The 23,457-nt window shown below is 45.5% G+C and overlaps 1 protein-coding gene and 1 non-coding gene across 2 annotated transcripts in view; one reads left to right on the plus strand and one right to left on the minus strand.

The window, feature by feature from the left end:
• Positions 1 to 12,140: 12,140 nt before the first annotated feature.
• On the minus strand, positions 12,141 to 12,247 carry LOC111751134 (U6 spliceosomal RNA). The gene has a single exon (XR_002786222.1). It is a non-coding gene; the product is annotated as a U6 spliceosomal RNA (small nuclear RNA).
• An 11,003-nt stretch (positions 12,248 to 23,250) lies between these two features.
• The window catches only part of EPB41L1 (erythrocyte membrane protein band 4.1 like 1), a 144,058-nt gene continuing 143,851 nt past the window's right edge, over positions 23,251 to 23,457 (plus strand). The window contains exon 1 of the mRNA XM_023550205.2: positions 23,251 to 23,326. The gene's annotated coding sequence lies outside the window, so the exon portion shown is untranslated. The remainder of the gene's footprint in view (positions 23,327 to 23,457) is intronic.

Below are 23,457 nucleotides of genomic sequence, written 5' to 3' on the forward strand. Positions count from 1 at the left end.
GACTCTGGAGCTACCCGGGAAGGCACTACAGGGGACTCAGAGGCCTGAGTACCAACCAGCCTGCAGCCACCCACAGCTCAGACTAGAAGCAGGGAAATGAAAAAGATGCCTTTCTTGAAGGGGTCTCATTTCAGTTCAGATCAGAGATTCTGGTATGTCACTGCCCAACTGAAAGGCAGATTCAGGGTCTCTTCAGGGCTCAAGATTGGGCAGAGTGGGACAGGCTAAATGCTCCAATTCACTTCTGGGCATCTCCAGCTGGTCTAGGAGGGCATGCCCAGAGACCCCAGATAAGACTTTGAGCCAGGGGTGTAGCCAGTCTGACTGCCGAATCTACCATGTCCCTTCTGCCTGTCTCAGATCGAGGATGAGGCAGAGAAAACAAGTAAAAATAACGAGTCTCCTTAGCACTTCTCCCAGGAAACATCACATGTCAGGCCTGTGACACAGAATGGTGTTTATTAGGCCCACGGCTCGAAGCTCATTAGTGGGAATGGTGCTGAGCTGCAAGCCGCCCACACAGCTCGCTCTGGAAACGACAGGGTGCAGTATCCATCTCTTTTCAGTCCTGGGCATGCACAGTTCCACTGTCACCAACATCGGCACACATCTGCACTGAGGTAGGCCTGGTTGGCAGCAGGGTCTGGAAATGGTTTGTGTGGGGTGTGTCCCAGACAGTCTGCTTATGAGCCTCATCAGTATCATTATCCCTTGAATTTGGGACTCAGTTCTGCCCTAGTTCAGAATTTCTCAAACTCGAATGGTGCCTAAATCATCTTAACAATGTCTTCCATATCTATGTACTACCAGTAGCAGTTTTTACTTAAAACCTCTCTGAAAAATGACTCATTTAGCACAACCATAGCTACATTAGCCTTGTCCTGAGCAGTATTTGTGAAATCACCAATTTGACCTGCTAGTTATATGTTTTCCTAACGTACATCAAAGTAAAAATACAACTTTCAAAAAATGTTCATCTAGGTTCCACTTGAAATCATCTTGATGCAACTAGCAGGACCTGAGCCATATTTACAAAACAACTGCTGGCAAGTGACTGGGCTTAGAAGTCAGACAATCCTAAATCCCAGATCTGGCTCCACCACACACAAGCTTGCAACCTTGGTAAGTATTCCTTCAAGGACATTCTCCTCATCTGTACAAGGGAGATGCTAAGTTCTTCCTCAGAAGGATGCTGTCAAAACCCCTGTAGACCATGTAGCAAATGGGTAATAGATGTTCAGGCAATGTTCTCTTCCTTCGCCCTCCATTTTATGGAGCACATGCTAGTTCACAAAACATTTTTCACATACAAAAACATGTTTTAATCCCACAACATTTCGCTGGTGAAAAAGAGCTAAAGTTTTCCTTCTCATTAGACAGATGAAGAAACTGAGACTCGATGTTAATTGACTTAGCCAACATCACCCAACTAGAGGACAAGAGACAGTGGGTGTCTGAGGACAGAATTGGCAGGAACGGAGAGGCAGATGCACCGTTTCCCATGGGGTTGGTTTGCCAATCTGCCACTTGACTGTTTTTGTGATTTTCGTCACCTTTCTGGCCCCTGAAGGCATTTGTGTTTGTGACCTATGATATGTATCTAACCCCTGTTAGAAATTGCTGGAACTTGATCACAGATCTTTGGACTTCAAGCCATGCTTTGGGATTCCCCAGCAACAGCCCACCCAGTTCTTCAGGTGCCCCCTAGCCCTCACTCTTCTGGTCTCATGGGTCTCCCGTTCTCCAAACCCTGAGAGACAAACCCTTAGTTTGTCCCCTAGTTTGGCTAGGATTCCTGGTTCTGATATCTCATTCTGAATGCTCTAGTCTAGGCTGCAAAGTCCTGGAAGTAGATCTCTTATAGGACTCCCACACCATAGCGCACAGCATAGGATTAGGTGTCCTGAAGCTGACCAGCGAGGCCTACTAAAAGGGATTCACGGTCTGTCCTCAGTAAGTCATGAGGAGGAGGCAGAGGGTGTGTTGAGGGCCCATATGCCAACTTCAGGAGTTATAGGCATGCCTGGGTTCTGATCCTGCCTCCCTCATTTCCCAGCCTGATGACCCTGGACAAGGCACCAAACTCCTTTGTGCTCTGGTTTCCTCATCTGTAAAAAGAGAATCATTATAGCACTTCAAAGGAAACTTTTGAGCTCGAGGTAAGTACTGTATACGAAGATTTTAGTACAGTGCTTGGTACAAGGTGAGCGTGCCCTTTTCATTGTTAAGCCCATAGTACCCTAAACACATCATTGCATGGATCGTCTTCTTGATTTATGCCTTCTCTTACAGGGTCGCTATGAGTCGGAATCGACTCGACGGCAGTGGGTTGGTTTGGTTTTGGTTACTAGAGAAATCTGATTGCTCCTGTGGGGCGGTGTAGGGTTATGGTGAGGAGTATGAGATTCGGTTCTGGGTCTCTGTCGCACTGTCTTGCTGGGTAGCCTTCCGTGAGCCATTCCCAGTCTCCCTATCATCTCCATCTGTATAAAGGGATGGTAAAAGTGCCAGGTCGGAGAGGTGACGCCCAAAGAATCCACCGGCTGCTCCTGAGGGCCCAGATCTCCACCCCGCAGGCGCTGAGGCGCCCCAGGGCTGGGAAGGAGGACCTGGGGCCTAGTTGGCGCAGGAAGGGATCCAAGCATTGATACGCTCCGGCCGGGTGGGCGGGGTTCCCGCAGTTACCATGGCAATGCCCGGAGGCTGCCGGGATGGGAGGGGGCGGGCCCTCGGGCCCGGGCCCAGAATGAGGCCTCGCCCACAACGGGGCCCTCGTCCTAAGCGAGGCCCCTCCCGGGATAAGACCACGCCCCGGAACAGCCGCCCGCCCAGAGCTAGGCCCCGCCCCCAGCAGAGCCTGTACCTTGAAGGAGGTTCCAGGCGTTTGTCTCTGGACTGTGGCGCGCTCACTGCTTCCATTCGTGCCTGACGGGCTGCATCTGACCGACCGACTGTATCTGACTGTCCACAGACGTCATCACTACCTGATAATCCGAGTCTGCCTGGCCGTGTCTGGCTGGCCACAGATTTCATCGATGCCTGACAGACCGAGACTGACTGTCTGAATGACCACACTTGACTGACTGACGACCCACACCTGACTGATGGCATCTGGGCCTGAACGGGTGTGTCTGACAGAGTCTGCCTAACAGCATCTGACTGATCCGACTCATCTGTGCTTGACAAGCTGTATCTGACCCACCAAGAGCATCGGTGTCTGACTGACACAGCTTACCGGCTGGTTCCATCAATGCCTGACTGAGCACTGTTACCTACTTCACCACATCTCTGTTTAATGGATTAAATTCGACTGAGACTGACCAATTGATTCTGACTAGATCTGGGCCTAACTGAGTCCATTTACCTGACTGACAGAAACTTGCTGGCTACTGCACTTACTGACCGCCTTGGCTGACTGTCTTCCTCACTGTCAACATCTGTGCCTGGCAGAGGCCCCTGACTGGGTGTCTGAAAGGTCAGGCTAGCCCGCCTGATGTGTGGACTGACCACATCTGCCAGACTATGCCTGAGTCGGCTTGGCTGGCTGATTCCAGTCTGACTATCCCACAGACTGGGTTTTCTGACTGACTGAGTCCACTGACTGCCCCTCCTGGCCACCTCTGACTCCCTGACCGACGGCATCTGTGTCTGACCACACCTGTCTGACCCACTCAGCCTGACTGACTTGATGGCTGGCCACCTTTGCCTACCTGGCTGCATCTGTCCTATACACAGTAGACATTCAATAAGTGTTGGGTGAATAAGATTGCCTGTCAGAGGCGCAGCTGACCAGCTGAATCTGACAGACTTGGCTCCTGAAATTCTCTCCCTGACTAATGCCTTCTTTCACTCCAGTTGTCCAACTCTGGCTTCTAAGATGTTACTTGTCCAGAGGCCTGGGACCTGGACACCTTCAGCTACAACTCTGGGCCTTAGGAAACCAAAAGTGAGGACACCAAAGGGAAAGGAGCCCAGGACAGAGAGCTGTGGGTGAAGCAGGCAGCAAGAGCAGAACCCTAGGCCAGGTGAGGAGCCATTGTATGAGGTGCTGGGGCTGGAAAGAGGCTGCTATGGCCTCAGGGCCGCTGGTCCAATTCTGTAACAGTCAGCACCTTGAGGAGTTGGGCTGCTGTGTGGGTGCCTCGGAACAACAATACATGACAGTGAAAACCTTTCATTCCTTTGTGTTTGGGGAAATCTTTCTCAGTGCCTTGGTGCTCTGCAAAAAACGATGTCTGAAAACCTCAGATCTCTTGAATTTAAATCTTTCGAAGAGCTTGTATACGTGTATGGACTGAACCACACAAACCATATGAATGACTTCCCCAGAACAAGGGGGAAGAAAATATTGAGGGGAGGTGGGGAAGCAAGCGCATCAATTGTATAGGTGTGCTATGAATTATAACTACTTCTATTAATAATAAAATGAGAGCATTGAACTAGCTTATCTTGACTGAGCTCTAAGATGCTTTCTCTCCATGAATAACAGGGGCCTGGCTGCTTTATTGATTTCCTAACAAGCCAAGGGAGGAATGGGAGGAAATGAACAGCTCAGCTCCCAAGGGCTTGTACAGCATGAGGTTGGATCTCAGCCAGTGTGGGCAGTGGGGCTTCCCCAGGGCAAGGGCCCACAGGGGGCTGGAAAAAGAGCCAGCAACAAAACTCCTAGAGCACTTGTACCTCATTCACTCACTCAACAAGTATTTATTGAGTACTATGTGTCACGGAAACCCTGGTGGCATAGTGGTTAAGTCCTACGGCTGCTAACCAGAGGGTCCGTAGTTTGAATCCGCCAGGTGCTCCTTGGAAACTCTATGGGGCAGTTCTACTCTGTCCTATAGGGTCGCTATGAGTCGGAATCAACTCGACGGCACTGGGTTTGGTTTGGTTTTGGATATGTCAGGAAACCCTGGTGGTGTAGTGTTTAATTGCTATGGCTGCTAACCAAAAGGTTGGCAGTTCGAATCCACCAGGCGCTTCTTGGAAACTCTATGGGGCAGTTCTACTCTGTCCTATAGGGTTGCTATGAGTCAGAATCGACTCGATAGCAATGGGTTTGGTTTAACAGATGTGTGTCAGTCACTGTACTAGGCTCTCACCCTGCCCTTATGGAGCTTAGACTCATGGGCTCCAGGAGGCCTTTCCTCTGTCTCTCAACTCTGGTCCTGTCTGTTGCTGTTGCTTTCTTTCTGGGCTACCTGCACAGCTGGCCGGTTAGGGGAGGGCCGAGAGCCTTGGGACTTATCTGCAGACTGGGCAGGGTTCCTGAAGTTGCAATGGCAATGCCTGGAGGCTGCCGGCTGCCGGGGTGGGAGTGTAATGGTTCTCAAAGTGTGGTCTCTAGGCCAGCAATATCAGCACCAGTTGGGAACTCATTAGAAATGCAAATTATCAGGTTCTGTGTTAGACTGACTCCAATCAGAAACTCTTGGGGTAGAATTACCTTATGACCCAGAAATTCCACTCCTAGGTATATACTCAAAAGAACTGAAAGAAAGAATATAGACAGATACATATACACCAATGTTTATTACAGCATTATTTACATTAGGCAAAAGTTGGAAACAGCCTAAATGTCCATCAACAGAAGAATGGATAAACAAAATGTGGCATATACACACAATGGAATATTATTAAGCCATAAAGAGAAATGGAGTTCTGACACATGCTACAACAACATGGATGAACCTTGAAATCATTACAGTAAATGAAATAAGCCAGGCACAGAGGACAAATATTCTGTGATCCACTTATATATCTAGAATAGGCAAATGTGCAGAGACAGAAAGTAGATTAGTGGTTACCAGGATTTGGAAGGAAGGGAAAATAGAGAGTTATTTCCTAATGAGTATAAAAGTTTCTATTCAGGGTGATGAAAAAGTTTTGGAAATAAATAGTGGTGATGGTTGCATGGCGTTGTGAATATAATTAATGCCACTGAATTGTATATTTTAAAATGGTTAAAGTATAAAATTTTATGTTACATATATTTTATCACAATAAAAAAAAAGGAAAAAAAAACTCTAGAATTTCCAAGTTAAAAAAGCGAGATTAAGAACAGTGTGTCTAGCATGCTCCCATTTGTGTAAAGAAAAAGAATCTATAGCATCTTTATACAGGTACAGACTCATATATGCATTGATTATCTCTGGGAGGATACTGAGGGACTGCTAATAGCGGAAAAGAAATGGGTGGCTGGAGATAGAGGAAGGAGGGAAACTTATTTTTACCACACATACATCCTTTTATGACTTAAATTTTGAAGTATGTGTTTTCACTTCTGCTCACAAAAATAAAGTTTTTAAAAAAGGGGAGAGAACTTAGCATAATGGCTGGCGGCAGCAGCAGCGGTGGTGGTGGCGGTGACCATTCCACAGCTCTGGGCAGATGATTCACCACAGCAAGACAGCCCTGAGACATCTGGGGTGTGGCCACAGCCTCCAGATTGCCCTGCTAGGCTTTCATCTTCCCATTCATTCTGTACCATGCATGTAGCCTCATCAGAGAATCCTTGCATTTTAGAGACAGAGAAGGGCTTTAAGAACCTCTGGTATAATCCTTTTATTTTAAGGATGAAGAAACTGAGACCCAGAGAGAGGCTATAATCAGTCCAAGGTTATCCAGAGCATTGGGGCTCAATCTAAGGCCACTTTCACAATGTTATAAGCCTAAGCTTCCTCAAATTCTGCTTTTACCTCATCACTGGCCTTTTCAGAAGCAGTGATGACTCCTCAGCCTGGCCGTTAAGACCAGTTGCGGTTTAACTCCCCACCAAACTTTCCAGACTTATTTCCCATCCTCTCCTATATAAATTCTTTACTTCAGCCAGATAGATCTCTTTATTGACGCCCAAATGCTCCTGCTTTCCAGAGTCTACACCTTGTTCGTGCTGTCCTCTTTGCCTGGAATGTCTCCTTCCTAACCTTTTGTGGAGATACTACCTAAATAAACACTGAGGCTAAGCTTAATTACATCTCCTCCAGGAAGTGACTTTCTGATTTCCAGCTCACAGAGCTCTCTCCTTACTCTGAACTCATTTAATTTTTTTTTTTTTTAAACTACTGCTCCTTAAGGGGGAATAGGATAATTCTCTCCTCGTTGAACAAAGGGAAGTGGATGAGGATAATGCCAATTCCCCATCTCTGATTCTCCTTTTCTGCAACTATAAAATTGGTCAAATGACCTTGGCTCTCCTTATTGTCTGGGAGAGCCCTGGGTGAAGATGCTGCCTGGAGCCAGGAGCCTGTGCACAGGAACTGCTAGGCCTGTTCCTACCCTGATGTTTACTTGGCCCACAGGCCCAGCGTGATGAAACCTGGCCCTGTTGCCGAGCACCTTGGAAGGCCTCTCTCCAGGGTCCTTCTGTGCTCGGACAGTGGCCCTTTGTGGAGTGGAGGAGCAGGACTGAAAGCAGAGCTGCTGGAAACCCTCCCCTCCCCCCCACCTCCAGCCACCTCCACCAGCAGGCTTGGACCATAATGCGCCTGGGTGGCCTCTGCTTTAAGTCCACTGACAGATGAGGTGAGATGCAGCCTTAAGGCAGCCAGCTTAGGCTGGGAGGGTGAGGAGTGGGCCTGCTAGGATGACCTGCTAAAACAGAGTGTACCTTAACCAAATGGAGGCTGCTTATAACAGTGCTCCTCCAAGGGGAGGCTGGGCCTTCTGCAGGCCAGATTGACACTTTGACCACCCCTACCACCACCAAATAAGCCCCTAAGATTTAGGGTCAGACTTTCTGGGGTGGTTTGGGTCTTCTGCCTCTACTTCACTGATCCCTGTACTCATTCAGAGGTGACTGAGAATCCTTAAATATAATCCCAAGCCTAGGGGGTAGGAGTCAGGGTAAGGGGGGAGGGACCAATGAAGAGAAAAAGGAAGGCATCGTGGTACAGGTGAAAGGGGACTCATGGGTCTAGGGAGGCCAAGACGACTGGGATTCCAGTTCTTGATAAGCCACTGATTTGCTGGGTGACATTAGCTAGTTGTTCCCCCTTTCTGTGCCTTATTTTCCCTAGCTGTGCCTCAGTTTACCACCTGCAAGATTATGGAGGTGGTATAAATGAATTTCGAAGATTTTTGTAGCTCTGATTTTTCATAATTGGAAAAAGAAAGGAGCTGGGGGTGGCTTGGAGGTAGATAACTGACATGATGCTCTCTGTCGATTCACCAGCAGTCGCTAAGCAGCCTCTTCTCTGCCTTCAGGGTCCCCTTTACCTCTCCCTCTCTCCTTTCCACGCCCCTTTAAGGGCTTCTTGTGAATGAGATCTAGAAGCTATTTGATTTAGATTTGTCTTATCCCATCTTTTGCCCCAAGAGGAGGGAACTATGTTCATCTGTGAAGGTCACTGGCAGGTCTCTGAAAGACAGGGAAGGGGCCAGGAAAAAAAGAGAGAGGAAAATTAAGAGGTAAGTGGGATGAAGGGAGGAAAGTGTCAAAAGAGAGCTCAGGGAGCACTAACAGGAAAAGGGAAGGGAGAGACAGTGGAAGAATGAGAAAAAAAAGAGGGAAGTAGAAGGTAGAAAAGGTAAAAGAGAGAGGGAGAAATAAAGAGATGGAGGAAGGTACCAATGGAAGAGGAAAACAGGAAGAAGAAAACAGAGAGAGAGATCGTGGGAGAAGACCACCGTCTGATCAAACAGACACAAATGGGGACATCTCAGGGTATTCTGGAGCCCTGGTGGCACGGTGGTTAAGAGTTTGGCTGCTAACCAAAAGGTCAGCAGTTTGAATCCACGAGCCACTCCTTGGAAACTCTGTGGGGCAGTTCTACTCAGTCCTAAGGGTCACTATGAGTTGCAATTGACTCAAGAGCAGCAGGTTTGTTTTTTTTGTTTTCAGGGTATTCTAGGACAATAAACAGTTCAGTTCGGCTGGAGATATGAATGTGTGTAGGGGTAGACAAAATTAGAACTAGATTATGAAAGGTCTAAAATACCAGGATAAAAACTTTGGACTTTGTTTCTATTATTTTCTTCTGCTCAAATCCTCAGTGGTAATCTGGGTGAGGCCCAAAGGAGCATTTTCATTCATCCTTCCATTCAACAAGGCACTATACCTTATCCAACTCCATATCCCCAGAATATACCAAAATGCCAGTGTATAAGAGATAGTCAGTAAATACTTGTTAAAATTGAGCACTTGAAGAAAGCAGGGTTTGAGACAACTTCACAGGAAAACAAGAATCAAAATATCACAAGGTAGAAAGTGCTAGGCACCCTAAGAGAGGTCCAGATAAGAGCTATGTGAGATCAGAAGAAAGTGAGACAGCTGCTACATCTAGCATACAAGTCCCATAAAAGATTCTAATGGGGTTAGCTTAGGTCATACACCCACCCTTGAATTAGCCAGGAAGATGGATCCTATTGGAGGATACAGGTTCTATGTGTTAGCAAAGAGTTTTCCAAAGAAAAGGGTGGATTATTACCAAACAGGAGAAAGGTCAGGGAGCAGTGAGTAGGATAGGGGTTTGTACAAGACTGGTAGCAATTGGAAATAGGGATAGAGAAGCATCATGGAGGGCCTCAAACCAACCTAAGGAGTTAAGACTTGTTAGAGCTGTGCTTTGGGAGGATTAATCAGACAACCTAGGTATAGAAGGGACAGGAGGCCAGAAGATGAACCACTGATGGGAAATTGTTCCATCCTACCCTTTGATAAAACTATGTACAGCATCTTTTACCCATATCAGTGTGCTTTACATTGTAACTTAGTCTGTTTTTTGTTCTGCCCATTCTAGGTCAGAGAGCTCAAAACAACTCTGCTCACACCTCTGCCAAAAAGGGCTTCCCATTCTTGGCCAAGTCTCTTCATTCTCCCAGGGTGGCAGCCACTTCACACGGGAAATGGAAGCTGGAGCAATTTACAAAGGAAGGTGAGCACTTGCAAAGGGCCTTAAAGATTGGTGGGCAAAGGTTCTAGCCAAACTTCTGGAGATGGGCAGTATCAGCAGCCCCCTGTCTCTGGGACCTGACATAATGACTGGAGAAGAAGCTACAAGGGATAGCCTAGCAGCGAGCATAAGACTCTGGAGTCAGACATACCTTGCCTTGGCTCTCAGCTGTGCTACCTCCTAGCTCTGGAACTTTAAGAATAAGTTATCTGAGCCTTTATTTCCTTATATGTAAAATGGGGCTAGTAATACCAACCTCATGGAGTCATTGTCAGGGCTGAATAAGCTAATGCTAAAAAGCACTTGGCACAGTACCACACTAGCAGCAGGCACTCAGCAAATGTGAAACCCTATTCATTTTTTTATTAACAGAGTTATGAACTGTTAGAACTGGTGGGGTCTTAGAAATTACTGGCCCGATCCTCTCATTCTATAGTGGTGAGAGGACTCTCAGGAAGGTTTCTTGATAGCCAATCTAAGTCTCTCCTGTTGCATTATCTGCTGATTCTGTCCCCTCTAGAGGAGAGAACTGATCTCCTTCTTCTGCTCTTAGCTACATAAATCCTATATGAGTCCTATACCCATCCAAAAGAAGAATATTCTGACTCCTCCATTTTTCCCCCAAGGACATTTGTCCATTGTTTGCTCTTTGCTCTGCCAAAAATGTGGACAATTAGTGTATTATATTCAAAGTGATCAGGAATATGTAGGAGGATTGTATTAGCAACATGGTAGATGAATCCTAAACAAATTCAGCAATCCCAGAATAGCTGAAGGAAATTGCTGACAATTATTTTTGGATAAACTAAGAAATAAATGCAATTCAGTATTTTATCCAGCCTATAATGAATGGCACTGTAGTAGGCTGAATAATGGGCCTCCAATATATCAGGGAGTAGTCCTGGTTGCACAGTGGTTAAAGCTTTTGGCTGCTAAACAAAAGGTCAATCGCTCAAACCCAACAGCCTCTCCTGGGAGAAAGATGTGGCAGTCTGCATCTGTAAAGATTTACAGCCTTGGAAACCCTATGGGGGCAGTTCTTCTCTGTCCTATAGGGTCGTTATGAGTCGGAATCGACTAGATGGCAATGGGTTAGGTCTCATTGGGTTAAACTCTGGAATCTATAAATGTTACCTTACATGGCAGAGATTCTGCAAGTTTGATTAAGGATCTTGAGATGGGGAGATTATCCTCGATTATCAAAATGGGCCCTAAATGCAATTATGTGTATCCTTACAAAAGGGAGGGAGTGGGAGACTTGACCACCACAAATGAGGAGAAGACAATGTGACTACAGAGATTGGAATGATGCGGCCACAAATCAAGGGATGCTGGCAGCTACCAGAAGCTGAAAGAGGCAAGGAATGGATTTTCCCTTAGAGTCGCCAGAGAGAGTGCAGTCTAGTGATTCTGATTTTGGACTTCTGGGCTCCAGAACTGTGAGAGAATAAATGTATGTTGTTTTAAGCCTACAAGTTTCTGGTAATTTGTTACAGTACCCTTAGGAAACTAATACAAGAACTGGTAAAAATAATGAATATGTCCTAAAATTGCACAGGGCAAGAATTTTCAGAAGAGTCAAATGTTTTTGGACAGGATTTAGATCTGTAGAACCTGACCTGATTGTGGGGGAACCCATTGCCTTAGAGTTGATTCCAACTCATAGGGATCCTACAGGACAGAATAGAACTGCCCCATAGAGTTTCCAAAGAATGCCTGGTGAATTCCAACTGCCAACCTTTTGGTCAGCAGCCATAGCACTTAGCCACTACACCACCAGGTTTTCCGGGAAAAATTAGACAATAAAAAAGATGCCTCAAAGTTCCAGTAGCCATAATCAATAAATATTTTAAATGGACAAAAACAAAACTGATTCTTCTAGTCAAGTTTTCATGAAGAATTGATCGCAATGAAAACAATTTCACTGAAATAAAAAATAGAAAAAGCTAGAAACAGTTTAATTGTACCATAAAGATAATTGATCAAGGAATTAAACTGGCTTAACGGAGTTTCCCCCAGAAAGAAATTTTGCCTTGAAAATTCATTGATGTTGGTTCTAAATTCTAAATAAAACATTTGTATTCATAAACACAAATATCCTTGGGATCCAAATACCTGCTGCCTCTTTCCTCTTGTCTTTGAACTTGATTTATTAATTTTTTTTAAATAATTTTTATTGTGCTTTAAGTGAAAATTTACAAATCAAGTCAGTCTCTCACATAAAAACTTATACACAACTTGATACATATTAAAAATATGGAGCGCTTCATGAATTTGCATGTCATCCTTGTGCAGGGGCCATGCTAATCTTCTCTGTATTGTTCCAATTTTAGTATATGTGCTGCCGAAGGGAACACGAACTTGATTTATTTTTAGAAAATAAAAGCCAGAAAGCTTTTTCTATGTAAAACCTTGGTCCCAAGAATTTCTTTCCACTCAGTAAGGACCCATCACTATAAAATCCTAGCATGTGCTGGAGGAAAGGAGACTGTTAACTCCAAATCCTTCATTTCACGTATTAGGAAACGTAGGTCACAGAAAGAAAGGGAGTCCAAAATCACCAGTGAATAAGTTTCTCCTGAATTATTAGGCCCCTCCCTCCAATGTCAATTTCTGACAGCTTCTCAATGGCAGTTTGGCTCTTGTGTGAGGGAAAGGATTTGGGGCCCCCCAGAAAATCTGCTTCATTTAAGAGCTGCTCTGGGCTGACACCCTGTATGCATTTATTCCACTCTGAGATTTATGTTGGCCTTTACCCCAGCCCCTCCTCCTCCATGTCCTCTGCCACAGCCCTCTAAAAAAAAAAAAAAAAAAAAATTTTTTTTTTTTCTTTGTGGGGGACATATGCAGCATACTTCTCTCTCCTGGTCTCTGTCCCAACCCCTACCATTCCATCCTCCACATCAGCCACCCCAGTAGTTTTTTTTAAATTAAATAACAAATTAAAAATTAGGACAAAATAATTCAGATACAGCAAAAAGTATAGTGCGTACCACTTCACACCCACCAGGATAATAAAAGAGAGACTTTACCAATTACCCCAATCAGAAACTTTATACCCGTTAGGCAATAATAACTCTCTATTCCCCGTCCCCCTAAACCCTGGTAACTACTAATATGCTTTCTGTCTCTGTGCATTTGCCTATTCTAGATATTTCATGTAAATGGGCTCATATAATATTTGTCATTTTGTGTCTGACTTATTTCACTCAGCATAATGTTTTAAAGGTGCATCGATGTAACATGTATCAGGACTTTATTTCTCTTTCTAAGTAATATTCCAACATACCACATTTTGTTTATCAATTCATCCATTGATGGACATTTAGGTTGTTTCCATCTTTTGGCTATTGTAAATAGTGCTGCAGATGAACATTGGTGATCATGTATCTGTTTTGTGTCCTTGCTTTCAATTCTTTTGGGTATATACCTAGAATGGAATTGCTGGATTGTATGGTAATGCCATGTTTATCTTTTTGAGGAACCACCAAACCGTTTTCTACAGTGGCTATACCATTTTGCATTCCCACCAGCAATTTCATGAGGGTTCCAATTTCTCCATGTCCTGGACAACACTAGTTTTCTCTCTTTTTTTTTTTTAATTCATAATCATTCTAATGGGGGTGAAGCGGTATTTCGTTGAGGTTTTGATTTGCATCTTCCTAATCACTAATAATGGAGCCCTGGTGGCTCAATGATTAAGCCCTCCACTGCTAACCAAAAGGTCAGTGGTTTGAATCCACCAGCAGCTCCGTGGGCAAAAAGACCTGGCCATCTGTTCCTGTAAAGATCACAGCCTAGGAAACCCTATGGGGTAGTTCTACTCTGTCATATAAAAAAAAAAACTGTCATATAGGGTCACTATAAGTTGGAATTGACTCAACGGCACACAACAATAACTAATGATGTTGAACATGTTGTTATGTGCTTGTTGGCCATTTGTATATTTTCTTTGATGAAACGTCTCTTCGAGTTGTTTTCTCATTTTTTGATTGGGTTGTTTGCCTTTTTATTAAGTTGTAGGAGTTCTTCATATATTTTGGATATCAAACCCTCATCAGATATATGGCTCCTCAAAATTTTCTCCCAATCTGTAGGTTATCTGTTTACTTCGTTGCTAAAGACCTTTGATACACATTTTTAATTTTGATGAAGTCCAATTTATCTATTTTGTCGCTCATGCTTTTGGTATCATATCTAAGAATCTATTGTTAAAAACTAGAAGTTCTTTATGTATTTTGGATTCTCATCCTTTGTGAGCCAAATGCATTGTAGAGATTCTCTCCCAGTCAGTGACTTGTCTTTTTCTTTACAGAGTCTTCTGATAAATGGAAGTTCTACATTTAATGTCATTGACTATATCAGTTCTCTTCAAGATTTGTGATTCTTACTACGCAATGATAAAGAACAACGATGAATCCATGTAACATCTCATAACATGGCGGAATCTGGAAGGGATTATGCTGAATGAAATTAGTCAGTCACAAAAGGACAAATATTATATGAGACCACTATTATAAGAACTCAAGGAAAGGTTTAAACACAGAAGAAAACATTCTTTGATGGTTACAAGGGTTCGGAGGGAGGGAGAGGAGTATTCACTAAATTAGATAAAAAAAAAAAAATTAGATAGCAGACAAGAATTATTTTAGGTGAAGGGAAGGACAACACACAATACAGGGGAGCTTAGCATTTTTTTAGCATAACTGGGCTAATCCAAAAGCTAAGAAGTTTCCTGAATACAACCAAACACTTTGAGGGACAGAGTAGCAGGGATAGGGGTCTGGGGACCATGGTTTCAGGAGACATCTAGGTCAACTGGCATAACAAAGCATGTTAAGAAAACTTCCTGCATCCCACTTTGTAGAGTGGCGTCTGGGATTTTAAAAGCTAGCAAGCGGCCGTCTAAGATGGATCAATTGGTCTCAACCCACCTGGAGAAAAGGAAAATGAAGAACACCATAGACACAAGGAAAATATGAGCCCACTTGACAGAAAGGGCCACATAAGCCAGAGACTCTAGCAGCCTGAGACTAGAAGAACTAGATGGTACCTGGCTACCTCCAATAACTGCCCTGACAAGGAACACAACAGAAAATCCCTGATGGAGCAGGAGAAAAGTGGGATGCAGTCCTCAAATTCTCGTAAAAAGACCAGATTTAATGGTCTGACTGAGACTGGAGGGACCCCAGAGGTCATGGCTCCCAGACTCTCTGTTAGCCCAAAACTAAAACCATTCTCGAAGCCAACTCTTCAGACAAAGATTAGACTGGACTACAAGACATAAAATGATACTGGTGAGGAGTGTGCTTCTTAGCTCAAGTAGACACGTGAGACTATGTGGGCAGCTCCTGTGTGGAGGTGAGATGAGAAGGCAGAGGGGGACAGGAGCTGCTTCAATGGACACAGGGAATACAGGGTGGAGAGAAGGACTGTGCTGTCACATTGTAGGGAGAGCAACTAGGGTCACATAACAATGTGTGTATAAGTTTTTGTATGAGAAACTGACTTGAATTGTAAACTTTCACTTAAAGCACACACACACACACACACACACACAGTTTTGTGATTCTTGTGTTTTGTTTAAGAAATTCTTCCTTACTCTGAGGTCTTAAAGATGTTCTTTTTAGTTTCTTCTAAAGATTTTAAAGTTTTATTTTTCAACTTTGGGTCTTTAATCCGACTGAAGGTTATTTTGGTGTATGCTATGAGGTAGGAATCCAATTTTTTTTTTTCCCAAATGGATACCCAGTTGTTCAGTATCATTTTGTAAGCAGTCTATCCTTTGCTACTTTTTTGCAAATGCCATTTCTGTCATATATCAAAATTTCATAAATATGTGGGCAGAGTGCTCATTTTATAATACAACACCCTGATGAAGTGGCTATACATTTTTCATAAGATGATCTAATTTCATCCTCACAAGAGTTCTCTGCAGTAGGTACCACTGAAAACACCCACCCTGTAGTGGGGTATATCAGTCAGTGTTTGCTAAATTACGATGTGATAACAAACAACCCCCAAATCTCATTGGCTACAGCCATTAAGGTTTCTCATTCACATTGTACATCAGCAGCTGTGGGTTGGCTGCAGCTCTGCCTCGTAAGTTTTTTCTCTCCAGAATGCAGGATAAAGGCGCAGCCCCTACACAGCACATGCTATTCTGGTGACAGGGACAAAGGAGTAAGATTTCAGGCTGAAACACGCAATGGCTCTTCAAGTTTCTGCTCTTCAGCTCAGCTTCCATTGGCCAAAGTAAGTAACCTGGTCAAGCCTGACAATGGGTTGGGGAAATGTACTCTTTCCTCTGGAAGGTACTGAAGTCATATGGCAACTGACTAGGACGTATAATTGTCTTACTGGGAAGGGGGAGAGCAAATAATTTGGAATAATAATACCTCTACCACAGGGGTTAAATCACTTGCCCAAGGTCAAACAGCTGTGAAGGGGCAGAGCCAGGGTTCAAACTCAGACAGTCTTTTTCCAAAGCCACCGTGCCTTCCATGGCTCCCTATTGCCTGCTAGATAGAGTCCGAATATATTTAAGCCTTAGGGCTTCTGCATGTGCATTCCTGCAGCCTGGAGTGCCCCCTCTACTTCTTTTGTGTGCTGAACTCACTCTTCAAGACTCCACTCCAATCTCAACACCTTTGTGAGCTCCTTTCCTCGAAATTAATCACCGTGTGTCCCCACAACTCTGTGTGTGTGTGTGTATAACCTTGTACCGATTGTCTCATCCCCTCTGAAAGGTGGAGACCCATTCCGATTTGTCATTGTGTCACCTCTGCCCCCAACACCTTGCACAGTGTTCCCTAAATATTTGCTGTTTTGAGAAGAGATGAGTAGAGATGGAATTGGGCTGTACTCTTGGGAATGAGAACACTTGACCTACTTTTCCAACCCTTTAAACTCAGTTTAGCACCTTGTGCTCTGGTGCTTCTGGCAGGTTAGCACCACATGACTCACTCTGTGAGCCTTTAGCACCACAAGGCCCCGGGCTGGGGTGTGTGTGGTGGGGAGGGGAGGAGAATTAATTTTGGCCTTTCAGAAACTCTTCCCTTCGCCCCAGGAAAAGGATAAGTAAGTCTTTTCCTTAAGTCCCTACCTATCACCCTGGCAGGTGCAGGGAAAGGAGGAGAACACTGCACAGAGAAGTGGAAAGAACCCTGAGCTGCACATCCAGAGACTTCACTGACTTGTCCAGTGATTTAATTTAAGCTTCTCTAAGCTTCTGTTTCCCCAGCTGTAAATTGGGGACAACAATACAGGTCTTGCCCTCCTTGCTAAGTTGTTGCAAAAATACATAGTAAAGCAATGGAAGCCTTTAGGAAAGCAGGCTTGAAATCACAGACGTGTATTGGAATCCCCCTTACAAGCTCTGTGACTGTGGTAAGTTACATATCTCCCTGAGCCGTTGGTGTCCTTATCCATAAAGTGGGGATAATTATTATAGCTACCTCCCAGGGTGAGAAAATTAAGTAGATAGAGTGTTTAGCATATAGTAAAGGCTCAGTAATGGTGGCTATTTTTATATGGGATGCTGCCAGCTTATTAATTGAGGAAAGGAAATTATCAGACTAGGGCTCATTTGTAAACATTAAAAGGAGGAGGGCAGAGTTTAACCTTTCCTAGAACTGGTTGCTTCCTTTAGCAAAGTATGGGGTGTGGCTCAATGGAATGAGGAAGCAGTTCACTAGGTGACAGGACACAGAACACTGTCTTCACATTTCTTGGAGGAGGTGTAGAGTGGTTAGCTGACCCTCTCAAAGGGTCAGAGACCCTTGCCCCTCACCCACATTGCTACAAATACAGCCCACTTGACTCCTCCCAGAAACCCTGGTGGCACAGTGGTTAAGAGCCACGGCTGCTAACCAAAACTTTGGCAGTTTGAATCCCCCAGGTGCTCCTTGGAAACTCTATGGGGCAGTTCTGTTCTGTCCTGTAGGGTTGGATTTGACTGGACAGCAACAGGTTTGGTTTGTGGTTTTGACTTCCTCCTACCAATCCAGTCATCAAGCTCTGGCAAGGCTTTAAATAATAATAATTAATAATAATGATATTGTTACCTGGAAGCTTATAAAGGCTTTCTAATACCAAAAAAAAAAAAAAAAAAAAAAAAATACCATACATCCCACTTATCCTTCATAATCTCTCTTCCATACACAGAATCCACAGAGTTAGAAGGGACCTTGGAGATTGTTTTGTCTTTCACAGAGAAATTGAAATCCAGAGAAGGGAAGAGATTTATCAGGATGACACAAGAAGTTAATGGCAGAGGCAGGACTAGAACCTGTGGCTCCTGACTCTCAGCCTGGTATCATTGCTCCTTTCACATCATGGCTATCCTTGACTTTCCATTCCCACTGCCACCCAGTCTATTCTCTTATCTCTTGAATCAGTGCAGTGGTTCCTAACTGGTCCTCCTTGCCTCAGGTCCTTCTCCATCAATTTGTTCTATATATATAGCCAGCTAATTGTTCCCAAAGCACAGACTTGATCTTCTCTCTCTCGTCCCAACAGAACTTGTTAATTTTTCAACTTGAGGGGTCGCCTGGTACCTGGTTCAGCCTCCAGATGAAGACCTACCCTTTATTTGCATACATTTATTGACAGAGAGTTCATGACTCTCAAGGTAGCCCATTCCATTCTCGGATAGCTCTTTTAGAGAGTTCCTTATAGTGAGCTCAACTTGTTCTGAATGTCCATCCACTGGAACCCTGTTGAATTCTTTCCTATTCATTCAGCCAGCAAATCTGTGAGCCTGGGTAGCGCAAGTGATTTTTGATCAGCTGCTAACCTGTTTGGTGGTTTGAATCCACCCAGGGATGCTATGGAAGAAAGGCCTGGTGAACTGCTTCCATAAAGATTACAGTTAAGGAAACCCTATGGAGCAGTTCTATAGCACGTGGAGTCACCATGAGTCGGAATCAACTCGACAGCAATGGGTTTGTCTTTTTTTTTTTTGGTACCCAGTTTGTAGTCAGTCTTTACTGTGGACCAGGTCCTGGATGGACTAGGTGCTGAGGGGAACAGAAGATAAATTAGACATAGATCCTTCCCTGGGCTTGTGGCCTAGGGGTTAGCTTATACAGAGTTGTTTGTTTTGTTTATTAGACTTATATAATAGGAAACAAATCAAATTCCCTTCCTGCATGACAGACCTTCAGATGTTTGGGGACAACCACCGCATCCTCCTTCTGCTTTCCCTTCTCCAGGCCACTTCAATCATTCTTCATACAACATGGGGTCCAGGTCCTCAACATTCTGTCCTCCTCCTCCCGACACCCTCCCGTGTAACAGTGTGCCCCTCAGAGTGTGGGGCCCAGAGCTGAGCTCTGTTGCTGAACTGTGATCAGTCTAGGGCAGCACAGAGCTGGTCTCACCTCTGGTTTCTGTTGCTGTAATACATACATTACATTCACTTTTTCCTTCCTTTCTTCCTTCTTTCCTCCCCCCGCTTCACTCTCTCCCTTTCCCTCTGTTCATTCTTTTCCTTTTTTTTTTTTTCTACATTGCATTGTTGAGCTCGAGATCAACTCAAACCTTTAAGTCATTTTAACTGAATCTTAATCTAGATTCTTTCTGTTTTGGGTACTTGATGGTTTGGACTTGAGCTGTCCAATGTGATAGCCACTAACCACAGGTAGCTATTTAAATTTAAATTACTTAAAATTAAAATTTTAGTTTCTCAGCTAAACCAGCCACATTTCCAGAGCTCAATAGTCATGAGTAACTAATGGCTACCATGTTGGACAGTGCAGATCTAAGGCATTTCCATCATCACAGACAGTTTTATGGGACAGCTCTGGTTGGGACCACAGAGAAGGCCTCATCTTGTTAGTTCCAGCTCAGCCTCCAAGGCTGCTGAGATCTTTTGGAAACTAATTATGGTTTCTGGAGTGTTCACTGTCCCTGCTAACATCAGGGCAACAGCAGATCAACATTTCATGCCTTCCTCTGCTTCATCTAAAACCACTGATACATCTGCCCAGCAGAGCAGAGAGAGCTGTAATAGAACGCTGCACACAACACTCCTCACTCGGTCCCATGTCTCCATCATGCAGTCATTTAACAAATTAGGCCTACATACCAGGCTGTGTGCTAGCCACTGGGTATACACAGAAAGACTGAAGACACCAACCAAATAGAGTCCTAACGTGGTGGGTGATCTAGTAGTTTAAATGCCTTTGCCAGGCATTCAAGCAGCTTTGTTTGGCCTGTGGTAGTTAAGAGTACAGGATTGGGAATCAGCTTCCTCAGTTTGGATCCTGGCTCTGCCACTTTACAAACTGTGTAATATCTTTGTGTTTGTTTCCTAATATGTAGAGATAAGAATGCCCTCTATCTCAGTGCTATTATGAGGATTAAATGAGTTAATGCAAGCAAAGCTCTTAGAACAGTGCTTGACTATAGTAAGTGTTCCAAACAAATTAATTATCATAAGTTCTAAAGCAAGCTGGATTCAGAACCAGGAACCAGAGATATCGTTGCTGATGTCAGATGGGTCTTGGCTAAAAGTAGAGACTACCAGAAAGATGTTTACTTGTGTTTTATTGACTATGCAAAAGCATTTGACTGTGTGAATCATAACAAATTATGGATAACGTTGTGAAGAATGGGGATTCCAGAGCACTTAATTGTGCTCATGTGGAACCTGTATATAGACCAAGAGGCAGTTATTTGAACAGAATAAGGGGATATTGCATGGTTTAAAACCAGGAAGGGTATGCATCAGGGTTGTATCCTTTCACCATACTTATTTAATCTGTATGCTAAGAAAATAATCTGAGAAACTGGACTATATGAAGAAGAACAGGGCATCAGGATTGGAGGAAGACTCATTAACAGCCTTCGATATGCAGATGACACAACTTTGCTTGCTGAAAGTGAAGAGGACTTGAAACACTTACCGATGAAGATCAAAAACTAGATTCTTCAGTATAGATTGCACTTCAAAATAAAGAAAACAAAAATCTTCACAACTGGATTGATAAACAGCATCATGATAAACAGAAAAGACTGAAGTTGTCCAGGATTTCACTTTACGTGGATCCACAATCAATGCCCATGGAAGCAGCATTTAAGAAATCAAATGACGTATTGCATTGGGCAAATCTGCTGCAAAAGACCTCTTTAAAGTGTTGAACAGCAAAGATGTCACCTTGAAGACTAAGGCATGTCTGACTCAAGTCATGGTATTTTCAGTTGTCTCATATGCATGCAAAAGCTGAACAATGAATAAGGAAGACTGAAGAATTGACGCATTTGAATTATGGTGTTGGTGAACAATATTGAATATACCATGGACTGCCAGAAGAACGAGCAAATCTGTCTCGAAAGAAGTACAGCCAGAATGCTCCTTAGAAATAAGGATGACAAGACTTCATTTCATGTACTTTGGACATGTTATATCAGGAGGGACCAGTCCCTGGAGAAGGACATCATGCTTGGTATAGTAGAAGGTCAGCAAAAAAGAGGAAGACCCTTAATGAGATGGATTGACACAGCGGCTGCAACAATGGGCTCAAAGACAGAAGAATTGTGAGGATGGTGCAGGACCAGGCAGTGTTTTGTTCTGGTGTACATAGGGTCCTATGAGTCAGAAACAACTTGATGGCACCTAACAACCACAGTTCTAATTATTCATTATAATTTTCCCCCTGGACAAGTCATGCTCAGTTTTGCTTTTGGGTTTCAGCTTCCTCGGTCCTACCCTCTTAGTTTCTGTGAGTCCCTTAAGGCCCCAAATAGGCCTCCCCTCCTTGATTTCTTATGTTCTCAGCTGCTCCCTCAGCACTTAGTATCCTTATTACTGAGATGGGGTCCACGGTGAAGAGCCTGAATGTGCAGCTACACCTGGGCTCTGTGCTGCCTGGCAGAGAGACCTAGAGCAGGCTTCTCATCTACAAAATCACGATAATCACAGATGCCACGTAAGACTGTTGTCAGGACTAAGTGAGATAAAGTAGGTGAAAGCTTCTGCACTTAGTGTTGTTGTTATAAGTGCCATAGAGTCAATTTCGACTCATAGTCCATGTGACAGAGTAGAACTGCCCCAAAGGCCTTTCTACGCTGTAAGTATTTTTACCTGCTGGGTGGGTTCCAACTGTCTGTTAGCAGCCTAAAGCATAACCGTTGCACCACCAGGGCTCCTCCCTGCACTTAGTAGGCCTTTACATATGTCCTGACTTCCATCAAAAGCCCCAGCAAGTTTATGCACCTGGTAGGCCTTCTTCCCCACCATGTCTAGCTTTAGTGTCTAACAAAAGAGGTCAAGGCTCCTTATTCACAAACACTCCAGGAGGGTCTAGCCCTGTCCCTGGAGCCCTGGGGGCAAGAATTCTCTCGTTTCTTCCTCTATGGAATGGAGACATCTATTGTGTCCCACATTCTCCCTGGCTGCATTCTTGGACTCCCTGGACTTGGGCTAGTCCCTCCTTTCTCAGCGCCTCAGTCTGTACTCAAAACAGGACCTGAAGCAACAGCTAGCTATAACCCGGTGGTGGTTATAACCCTAATTTGGAAAAGCCCTTTAGGCGTGTCGGGGCTATGGAGGATTGACGTTGGGGTCCCAGAGCCAGTGGCTCAGCCCTTGGAGAGTCCCCAGAGAGTCCAGAGGTGTTGGCATCTGAGAGAGGACTGGAAGGCACGGCGCAAACCTCCTGGAACTCTGGCCGCGGGAACAATGGGAGGGCGGCCGGGAGCCTGGTGGGCGTCGTCTAGGTCCGGGTGGAGGTAGAAGAGGCCGGCGAGCTGGGCGCTGGGCCGCGGGGTTAGTCCAGGGCACAGGGCAGAGAGCCGAGGCGTCTTAGCCAGGGAAAACCAAGGTCGTCGCTGGCGGGGACCCGGGAGGAGGCGGGGGCGGGGCCCGAGCCCACCAGGCTGGGCCCGGGAGGGCAAGGAGGCCTGGGGTGGAGTGTCCTCCTCCTCGGTGCCTCGCCGCTCGCCCCTGGCTTGTGAGCGCCGCGGCGGCTCAGGTAGGCGCCGCGCGCGGGGCCCACGTGGGGAAGCGGCGACCGGGAGCGCCAGGCCGGCTCGCCGGGCTCAGCCCCCTCCCTTCCTTCCTCCCCGGGGGCCAGCGCGGCTCCTCCCGACGCGCAGCCCCGGCTCCGGCGGCCCCAGCGGCGGCGCTCCCCCGGCTGTTCGCTACTTGCCGCTGCTGCTCTCTGGTTGCTCCTCGGGCGGCCGGGATCGCCGCTGCCTCCTCCTCGGGGGGAGCCGACCGGGGCGGGGCGGAGGGGGAAAGGGGTGTGGGGGGCGGGCGGGGAGGGGGTTGAGCGCTGTGGGAGGGAGTGAGCGAGCGAGCGAGCTAGCGAGCTAGCGAGCAAGCCCGGCATTTCTACGCAGCTCGAGCGCGCCTTGGAGCCCGCCGGGCGGCCGCTGGACGCGCTGACCCAGGGACAGACAGCGCCCGGAAGCCGCGCCGCCGCGGACAGGTCAGCCGCCCCCGCTGTCGTCCTTGGGGTCCCGCGGGCCCCATGGCATCGGAGTTCCTGGCGAGGGAGGAATCACTGTGGGCTATGGGCTCTGACCCCCATTCCCGAGGACTGACAGGCGGGCAGCAGAC

The sequence above is a fragment of the Loxodonta africana genome, chromosome 24 (assembly GCF_030014295.1).
Source record: "Loxodonta africana isolate mLoxAfr1 chromosome 24, mLoxAfr1.hap2, whole genome shotgun sequence".
NCBI lineage: Eukaryota > Metazoa > Chordata > Mammalia > Proboscidea > Elephantidae > Loxodonta > Loxodonta africana.